Source organism: Castanea sativa, chromosome 7 (assembly GCF_040712315.1).
Source record: "Castanea sativa cultivar Marrone di Chiusa Pesio chromosome 7, ASM4071231v1".
Lineage (NCBI taxonomy): Eukaryota > Viridiplantae > Streptophyta > Magnoliopsida > Fagales > Fagaceae > Castanea > Castanea sativa.
This window is the reverse complement of record NC_134019.1, coordinates 6,909,312-6,920,387: the sequence shown is the minus strand read 5'-3', so window position 1 is coordinate 6,920,387 and position 11,076 is coordinate 6,909,312.

Genomic DNA, 11,076 nt, shown 5'->3' with positions numbered 1-11,076 from the left:
TCTGTTTAACAAATGACAATACATCAATTTCCACAAGGTTTGTGGTCCGAGGACTGCACTTAACCAAGTTTCTATTTGATTCTTAAGAACAGTAGTTTCAAATGTTAATTTCCCCAAAGTAGGAGGTCCAAGGACCCGGCATAACTAAGGTTCTGTTTAACAAATGACAAGACATCAATTTCCACAAGGTTTGTGGTCCGAGGACTGCACTTAACCAAGTTTCTGTTTGATTCTTAAGAACAGTAGTTTCAAATGTTAATTTTCCCAAAGTAGGAGGTCCAAGGACCTGGCATAACTAAGGTTCTGTTTAACAAATGACAAGACATCAATTTCCACAAGGTTTGTGGTCCGAGGACTGCACTTAACCAAGTTTCTGTTTGATTCTTAAGAACAGTAGCTTCAAATGTTAATTTCCCCAAAGTAGGAGGTCTGAGGACCCGGCATAACTAAGGTTCTGCTTAACAAATGACAAGACATCAATTTCCACAAGGTTTATGGTCCAAGGACTGCACTTAACCAAGTTTCTGTTTGATTCTTAAGAACAGTAGCTTCAAATGTTAATTTCCCCAAAGTAGGAGGTCCAAGGACCCGGCATAACTAAGGTTCTGTTTAACAAATGACAAGACATCAATTTCCACAAGGTTTGTGGTCCGAGGACTGCACTTAACCAAGTTTCTGTTTGATTCTTAAGAACAGTAGCTGCAAGTGTCAGAGGTACTCATAACTTTGAAATATTAACTGACAAAAACCCATTTTATTAATAATAATACCTTCTAAGATTATTTACATTCCATGGGCGTGGTACAATTCTTTCATCTAGGTCAGCTAGTCGATATGACCCTATACCTGCTACTGAAATAATGCGATAGGGGCCTTCCCAGTTGGGTCCTAGCTTACCCCAAGCTGGGTTTTTAGAAGTGCCTACGACTTTTCTTAGTACAAGATCACCAAGTGCAAGTGGCCTTAGCTTCACGTGGGCATCATATCCCCGTTTTAGCTTCTGTTGATAATAAGCCATTTGAACCATGGCTGCCTCGCGTCGTTCCTCGAGTAAATCAAGACTTTTCTCCAGGAGTCCATTGTTACTCTCCGGGCTAAAAGAGCTCGTCTTTAGGGTGGGAAAACTAGATTCCAGAGGTATCACCGCCTCTGCTCCATATGTCATAGAGAATGGCGTTTCTCCCGTGGACCTACGCGAGGTGGTCCGATACGTCCACAGAACATGAGGGAGTTCTTCTACCCATCTGCCTTTCGCATCGTCCAACCTTTTCTTGAGCCCACTGACTATGACCTTGTTAACGGCCTCGGCTTGCCCATTTCCCTAAGGATAAGCTGGGGTGGAGTATCTATTTATGATACCCATGTCACCACAATATTGCCTAAAGGCCTTGCTGTCAAATTGAACGCCATTGTCTGAGACAAGTGTATGTGGTATACCGAATCTAGTGACAATATTTTTCCAGATAAATTTCTTGGAATCAACATCTTTGATATTTGCTAAGGGCTCGGCCTCAACCCATTTAGTGAAATAGTCTGTTCCCACAAGAAGCCATCTTTTGTTTTCGACAGCTCTCGGAAATGGCCCCACTATATCCAGTCCCCATTGGGCAAAAGGCCAAGGACTGGAGAGAGGGTTAAGAACCCCATCAGATTGATGAATATTAGGGGCGAACCTCTGGCATTGATCACATTTTCTGGCATAGTCCTGAGCCTCTCTCTGTATATTGGGCCACCAATAACCCTGAGTTAGAGCTCTATGGGCTAAGGACCTTCCCCCAATGTGGCTCCCACAAATTCCTTCATGCAGTTCCTCTAGTAATGCTTCCGTTGATTCAGGGTGCACACACAACAAGTACGGTCCTGAAAAGGATCGTTTGTACAGCTTCTGGTCCTCGGACAACCGGAAACGTGGCGCCTTTCGACGTATCTTTTCTGCTTCAGATTTGTCCTCAGGAAGAATATCATTCTTAAGAAAAGCTATAACCGGGTCGATCCAACTAGGCCCAGGCCTTATCAGATGAATGTGAACTGTGCTGACGACGGTAAGAGTTGGCTCCAACAAATCCTCCACGAGGATAACCCTAGGCAAGTCCTGAACCGAGGAAGTCGCCAACGTAGCCAAAGAGTTTGCATGAGTGTTTGCACTCCTAGAAATATGAGCTAAGATGAAGGAGTCAAATTCAGCTTGCTGACGCTTGACTTGGACCAAATATTCCTGCATTCTGGGGTCTCTAGCTTCCATGGTTCCCGTCACTTGGCCGACCACTAACTGAGAGTCCGAGAACACATGGATTTCCTTTCCACCCATCCTACGTACCATCTGTATACCTACCAAGACTGCTTCATATTCGGCCTTATTATTAGTAGCCGAGAATGCCAATCTCAAAGATTTTTCAAAGACAATTCCCTCTGGGGACATTAGAACAAGTCCAACACCAAACCCTCTCTGATTAGCAGCCTCATCCACATACACTTTCCAAATCGAAGGCACTGCGGCCGTGATCATTCCAACTGGCTTTCCATCCATGTGTGCTTCTTTTGGAGTTTCTTCTAGCAATGGTTCGGTAAACTCTGCCACCAAGTCAGCGAGGACCTGGCCTTTCACCGAGGTGCGAGGCTTGTATTTAACATCAAAAGCTCCCAAAATGGTTCCCCATTTTGCCACCCTGCCAAAGTAATTGGCGTTGCGTAACACCGCCTTGAGAGGCAATTGGGTCAGGACCACCACAGTATGAGACTGGAAATAATAAGGAAGTTTGCGCGTGGCATGAACTACGGCCAGAAGCACTTTTTCCAAGGGCAGATAGCGCACCTTGGCCTCATTCAAAGACTTACTAACGTAGTAGACCAGTCTTTACACCCCGCTTTCATTCCTTATAAGGACCAGGCTCACCGCGTGGACGGCCACTGCCAGATAAGCAAACAAGACCTCGTCCGCCTCGGGGCGAGACAAAATGGGTGGCCGAGAAAGATATTGCTTGAGTTGTTGGAAAGCTAACACGCAGTCCTCGGTCCATTGGAACCCTTTCCATTTATTCAATAATTGGAAGAAAGGGCGGCACCGGTCAGCTGACCGAGAGATAAACCTATTCAATGCAGCAATCATTCCGGTCAATTTCTGGATCTCTTTTGGGTTCCGAGGCGGCTGTAAATTCTGAATAGCCTTGACGTGTGCTGGGTTCACCTCTATGCCTCTGTGAGTAATCATGTATCCCAAAAACTTTCTGGACCCCACGCCAAAAGAGCACTTTGAGGCGTTAAGGCGTAGTTTGTACTTTCTTAACACCTGGAAGGTGTCGGCTAGATCTCTCACGTGTGAGGATATTGTTTTGCTCTTAACCACCATGTCATCCACATATACTTCAACGGTCTTCCCCAGTTGCTGTTCGAACATTCTAGTCATCATCCTTTGGTAGGTAGCCCTGGCATTCTTCAAACCAAATGGCATGACCTTATAATGATAATTCCCCGTCGGTGTAATGAAGGCAGTCTTCTCTTGATCCTCCAATGCCAAGGGAATCTGGTGGTAACCCTGGAAGGCGTCCAAAAAACTCATTCGAGGATGTCCGACAGTGGCATCCACCAGTTGATCAATACGCGGCATTGGAAACGAATCTTTGGGACAGGCCTTGTTCAGATCAGTAAAGTCCACACATACCCTCCATGTTCCATTCTTCTTTTTAACAACAACTGTATGGGCCAACCATTCGGGGTAGAAAACTTCTTTGATAGCCCCAGCCCTTTTGAGTTTAAGCACCTCTTCCTTCACAGCCTCGAAATGTTCTCTGGAAGAACGCCGAGGTGGCTGCCTTCTTGGAACAATAGCTACGTTGACATTTAAATGATGACAAATGAAGCTCGGATCGACGCCTGGAGCTTCATAAGGATCCCACGCAAAAACATCAATATTGTCCTTCAGAAATTCTAACAATTCGATCTTCTCTTAGTGTGGCAAAAGTATGCCGACCTGGAAGAACCTCTCTGAGTCATCGGCTACTGGAAATTTCTCTAACTCCTCACAATGTGTCTCCTCTCCTGTCACCATTCCAGATGAATCAGGAGCTATTAACTGCTATAAGTCTTTGGTGATTAAAGCCAAAGACTCGGCTTCTGTCTGATGCAGTACTGCAGCCGATATGCACTGCCTGGCCACCGATTGGCTGCCGAGGATTTCCTCAACACATTCCCCCGAGGGGAATTTAACTTTAACATGCAAAGTAGAGGAGACAGCTCCAAAAGCGTGCAGCCAAGGCCTGGCGAGGATGGCTGTATATGGAGAGTACGTGTCAACCACAATGAAATCCACCTCAACCGTTTCTGAGCCGGATTGAACGAGCAAACGGATCTGTCCCTTCGGCACAACGGCTCTCCCTTCAAAGCTTATAAGCGATGAGTCATAAGGAGTAAGATCTTCTAGCTTCAACCTTAACCCCTTAAATAGATCAGGGTACATGATATCTGCACCGCTGCCCTGATCTATCATCACCCTCCTCACATCATAATTCCCTATCCTGAGCGTAACTACAAGGGCATCGTCATGGGGCTGGATAGTCCCTACCTTATCCTCATCGGAAAACCCTAAAACGGGCAGATTTAGCTTCAACCTCTTCGGTCTGCAGCCCGACTCCTCGGCCTGAGGATGGGACACTGCCATCACCCTGGTGGGAGCCGAACCGGTCCTGCCAGGTGCAGCAAAAATAACATTAATTGTTCCTAAAGCCGGCCGAGACGAATTATTCCTCTGATTGTTTGAGCCAGATTGACTGCCCGGCCCGCTAGGTTGGCACAAGTGTTGCTTTAGTTTTCCTTCACTGACAAGCTGCTCCAAGTGATTCCAAAGGGTCTGACAATTCTCGGTAGTGTGGCCCACATCCTGATGGTACTGGCAAAAGAGGTTCTGATTCCTCTTCGCAGGGTCCCCTGACATCTTACCGGGCCATTTGAAGAAGGGCTCCTTACGAACTTTCTCCAACAACTGATGCACTGGTTCTCGGAACACAGTGCTCACGGCCTAAGGTGCTGCCAAGCCGGACTGCCCAACGTAATTTCTCCTCGGCCTGTTATTGTTGTATCTGTCCGACCTGAAATCCCTTCTCTCCTGCGGGATAACCTTCTCCTTACCCTTTCCTTGCTGTTGGTCTTCCTCCACTCTCTTGTACTCGTCAATACGGTCCATGAGGCGACGTACACTGCGGACGGGCTTTTTGGTCAAAGACTTTCTCAGGTCATGATCAGTAGGAAGGCCTACCTTAAAGGTATTAAGCGCCACCTCATCAAAGTCGCTATCTATTTCGTTAAACATCTCCCAATAACGGTCGGAGTATGCTTTCAACGTCTCCCCTTCCCTCATGGTCATGGATAATAGCGAGTCCAATGGCCGAGGTACTCTGCTACACGTGATGAACCGCGAAGCGAATGCTCTAGTAAGCTCCCCAAACGAACCTATAGTCCCCGATTTAAGACCGTTGAACCATCTCATAGCAACAGGTCCCAAGCTAGAAGGGAAAACTTTACACATCAGGGTCTCATTGTGAGAGTGCACCGCCATCCTCTGGTTGAAGTGACTCACGTGCTCCACCGGATCAGTCCGGCCATTGTAGATGGTAAAGGTGGGTTGAGTAAACCTCCTGAGAAGCCTCCCCTTCTCAATCCTCCGTGAAAATGGAGATTTGGAGAGTTGGTGCAGCGCCCGACTCATAGCATCGTTCCCTAAGCCCCTGGAAAGAGCCTTCTTACGTCTACGAGCTGACTGGTCATCCTCCTCACCAGAGGACATTGTACTGGGGGGGAGCATGATCTTGAGCTGTAGCTACCTCCCCGTTCCTCCTCTGAGGAAGGACTAGATGAGGATGGTGAAGGCCTGCGTCTAGCACGGCGTAACTTTCTCTTCAAACGATTAATCTCCTTCTGCAAGACTTTAGCTCCATCCTCATGGGTAGTGCTACCCTCACCATGAGTATGGCTAGCCCCTGGGTATTCTGTATGGACGCTTCCCTCACGATCCCTTCGACGCTCAAGACGCTCGAAAAGATCCTCCGGCTGTGGTCCCTGTGACTCTGCATGGTGAGAACCCAAGCCTGCCATAGTATTCCCACTCCTTCTAGACTAGACTTCCCACAGACGGCGCCAATTGTAAGTGCACAATTGTACCTGGACCCAAAGACAATCACGGGCTCAGGCCCAATAAGCCTTAAACAATAAAATTTGTAGAGTGTGGGCTTGAAACCTAGGTTAGAAGTACTGGGAGCTTGATAACAGGCTTTTATAAACAAAAACAGGTAAATAACGAATGATCGTTGCAAATGGATCTCCTCGAACTTGAGCCGATGACTACTTCTTTATTATTTCTCTTTCTTCCTTACAGATTACAATTTCTTAATTAATTTCTCAGTTTCTGCCCCCTTACTTTTTGGCCTTTACCCCCCTTTTATACTTCCTTCCCTGATACTTTTTGAACAGTGACTAGAAGTTTTCCCCCTCACTGTTCAGGGGTCACCTCCCCATTAATACGGCCAGGGAGGTAGGTGCAGAGCCTTTAATGCGGAGGTGGCAGCCTTTGCTCTTGATATTTTCTTTAATACTGGTGCATCTAGAAGATTCAGGATGTCCCCTTTTAACCACTAGTCTTTCCAGAGTTGTGCCTTGACCTTTATAATGAAATCTTGAGTTCTCTTAGATCTGTCCGAGGTGAAACTCTCCCTCGGCTGTATCCTTAGACCCTCGGCGTATGGGCCAACTCATAGAGTTTAATCCTGAAGCAGGTCGGCCCTCCATGTTACAGCCCAAAGGCCCATATGCCCACTTGGGTCCTTTTTCTCCCCACATATAGTATATAAATTTTATGAGATTTTATAATTTAGATTTAAGAAAATTCTTCTCAACACTCTTAATATAATCCGAGACCCCTTTAAACAGAGGAAAAAAAAAGGTCCAAACAATAACAACAAAAATTTGCGCAAAAAACAACAATATTTAGGCCCCCCACCCCAAAAAGAAAAAAAAAACTATTAAAAAAACCATTTTTTTGAGAACTATTAATTAAAAAGAAATCCACACGACACACTATATTAATTAAAAGAACTATTAATAGATCCAAAATATATTAATTAGAAGAAATCCACACGACACACTATACATGTCTAATGAAAATAAACACAATTAGTTAATTTTATAATGAAAACTTTGCAAATTTTATAGGACGAAACTTAGATATAGTTTCTTAGGTACTCTACATTTGGTTCTGCAATTAAATTCAAACAGAAAATTAGTTTAATTTAATATTCCTTAAAAAAATATATTTTTGTGTTTTATTGATCAACATAGACATACAATTGAATTTAATTAGGAAACCTAATATACTGCATATAAAAAACTATATCTAAAATTAACTAATTTATTACTAATGATTGTCGGTGGGTGGGTTAGTGATAGGGAACATTTCAGTTGGACCTATCTGATTGTGAAACTCGATCCATTAGACACTCAGACTATCCGACATACCGTTGAGTAGCCAGCTAAACCACCACAAGGTCTATTCATGGAGGTGAGTCATCCAACCATCTTGACTGGTCGGACGCCCACATGGATGGGCGAGTGAGAACAGTTCACTCCTTAAGGTGATATAATTACTCCCATTCTAAACTTACCCAGATATGGGAACTATTACACACCACACCAGAAGGTTATCCTACTAATCCGTAGCCACTAAGTATGAGAAGTTAAACCCAAAGATTTTAGTGCCACTAACTCTACTCCTGCCATTGTACTAGTTCCTACATTCTTGGGAACATGGTCACCCTAAACTACTACATAAGCACCAAGACACCTCCATTCTAAGGTATGTGTGCATAATTTCCTAACTCTCATACTTTTAGATTTCTTGGAGATTGTTGTGACTCCGAGAAATCTGTTGGTAGTTAGAGCTTGGAGAGCTTAAATATATTGGGTAGATTAGACTTGGAGGGTCTTTTTGATATTCGTGTACTCCAACTCATTCACTAATAGATCGATTTCGACTTGGAGGATCACAGAGAGGTTTTTCGCTGAGTTATTTGGTTTCCTCTATAATAACACATTGTTATCTTGTGTTTACATCTCTTTTCCCTTACTCTTTAAGCTTTATATTTGTTAATTGCTTGCTAGGGATTATGGCTTAGAGAGTAGTTCCGGTTATTGCGTATCATTTACTCTTTTTATTTGAGTTTTAGATTATAGGTGAGTTAACTACCATATTTAACTTTTTCACAAAAAAGCTTAAATTATTCAAAAGATTTTTATTTATTTATTTTGGGTAACTTTTATTGATTTATAGATTATGATCTTTTAACAAATTGTCTTTAAGTTAATTTATTAAAAATAATTCCTCTGATATTTAATATGGAATCAATTATAGATGATTTTCGACAAGTAAAAAAAGTCAAATCTCATTTTAATAGATAATTACATTGCAAGCAAATCAACAAACATTTATTTTGTATTTTTTGATTGGCTAAAATGCAAAACTGACCTTCTAACTTTCTTTAGATTTCGTTTCTGTCCTCTAACTTTGCGTTCATTTATTTCAGTCCTCTAAATTTCATATTTATTCAATTAAGTCTTTTCTCTTAACTTTTGTTAAATTTAAAAAAAAAAAAAATTTCTAGAAAATATTTTTCAATCATTAATTGAATTTTTTTAATTTAAAAATTTTGAAGAAAAATTTATAAAATTGAAAAAATAACCACAATATATAACAAAAGTTGATGGAAAAGTCTTAATTGAATAAACTTGAAAGTTAGAGGACTGAAATGAACAAACGCAAAGTTAGACGATTAAAATGACATCTGAAGAAACTTAGAGGGCCAGTTTTACATTTTACGTTTTTTCATTTGATAATATTTTGTTAATACTAAATGAGTACTAACTTGGATTTTCATTATTAAAAAAATTGAAAATGCTAACGAATGCCCTTAATGCAATTATTTACAATCCATTTTAAGAAAGTTTTTATAAGAAATGAAAAAAAAAATTAATATTTTGACAATTTTTTCTATTTTTCATAAAAGTAGTGTCAAAATTTTTCAAAAATAGATTGTTATCTATTTTCCTGAGGACATCCATTAACATAACATGACAAAAGAAGAGTTGAACTTTCATTAAAAATAGAAAATTCATGCGCTGGTTCCCTCAATTGAAATCCTTGGTCCAGCTCTTTGCATGAAAAATTATTAAGTACTCTCAGAATGCTATAAAAATGTATTTTTTCTTTTTATATAAACAGTAAATTTTATAATAAATTTAATTAATGAGACTTACTGTTTATATTAGAGGAAATATATTTATAATATTTTAAAAATACACGTAATTTTCCTTTGCACCCGTAGATTCCGAACTTATCTCATAACTAGGGGTCACTCCCGATTATGAGCATGACAGGAATTGCACTTATTTATTGCTTGTGTACGTTGAGAAAGTATCTAAGTGGTGACTAGACAACAATGCTAGCTGTTTTATCCATTTAATACCTTTACTAACTATCGTACATACATTATTTTTTTATGGGAATCGTACATACATTAATTTCTGTTAATATGACAACATTAATTAGACATAAATATGCTAGCCGTCTTATTCATTTAGTACCCATCGTACCTACATTAATTTTTGGTAGATGACAACATTGATTAGACATAAATATAATTGTTAGGTTATTTAGCCAATGCTATGAATTATTAAGAATCACACAGCGTAGTACTGCATATATTTTCGCGCAACAATTACTTTATAAATATAAATGTTCATTGGGTAAAGGCTAAGATTTAAGTTTTCAAAAGGAAGTTTTATATGTATATATACTTAAATTATGGTAAAATAGAATTTTATCTTGTATTAAAAAAAAATTACGAAGTGTACCTTTTTTTTTTTCATTTTTGCCAAATGTTTTGTTAGGAAGTTGCTAACTTAATTTTGTTTTATTCAATAAGTTTTTGTGATAATCTTTTTTTTTTATAATTATTGATGTGATATATTGTGACTTGTGGTGTATATTGGAAACTATGTCAAGATTTAGTTCATTTGAAAATGATTATTCTTTAAAACACAACTTTATAATCTTAATAAATTGTGAAAAAAAATTATATTAATAAAATTGTTAATTTTTGTTAAAAGTTTTGTAATTTAATTGACATTTCTTGATATTTTTTACTGAAACGTTTAGATTCAAATATTTTCTCTTAAATTATATATATATATATATATATATATATATATATATATATATATATATAAAAGAATACAAGAAAAAAAAATAGAAAACAAAAAAGATTGTTGATTTTTATTTCTCCCATTTTGTTACACGAAAGTGGTTGAATAGACTGTAGAGTCTTTTCAAAGGAGTCTTCCTTCTTGGCCCACCCCAATGAGAGGTGGAGATGACTCTACAAAGGACCTAATAAGTAGGGCTGTAAACAAGCCGAGTTTTGTCAAGTAGTGTATGTTTAAACTTGACTTGTCAGAAAAAATCAAAAGTTTGAGCTTGGCTTGAGCTTGTGACAAGCCTAAAAAGAGTGTTTGAGTTTGAGCTCGTGAGAAAGCCAAAAAACTTAAATTTGGCTTGGTTTGGCTTGATTAATTAGTCAAGTCAAATTCAAGCTTAATATCAAGCTCAAACTTAAGCTCAGATCAAGTTTTTGAGCTTGAGATTTAAAAAAATTACATTATTAAATGCTTAAATCTCTAAAATTAAGAAAAAAAGAAAAAGAAAATAGTATACTCATTTTATCATGTATTTAGTCTTACTTATGATTAGCTATTATTCAAATTAATAATTTACATAATTAAATTCATTCATTCATCATTCCTTATTTACAACTTCAGCAATTGTTCAAAATACAATTTTTATATTCACGTTAGATGGTGAAAGACTAGAAAAATACCTTTTTGTAACTATTATGAATGAGAAAATACTAACATGTTTTATAACTTTACTTTAGATGAGTGATAGGGAAGGATCATATGTGACCTACTTAATTGTTTGTTTATTTTTAAATGTAACTATAGTCTAAAGTGGTTCTTATTCAGTTTAAAGAGAAGAAAAAA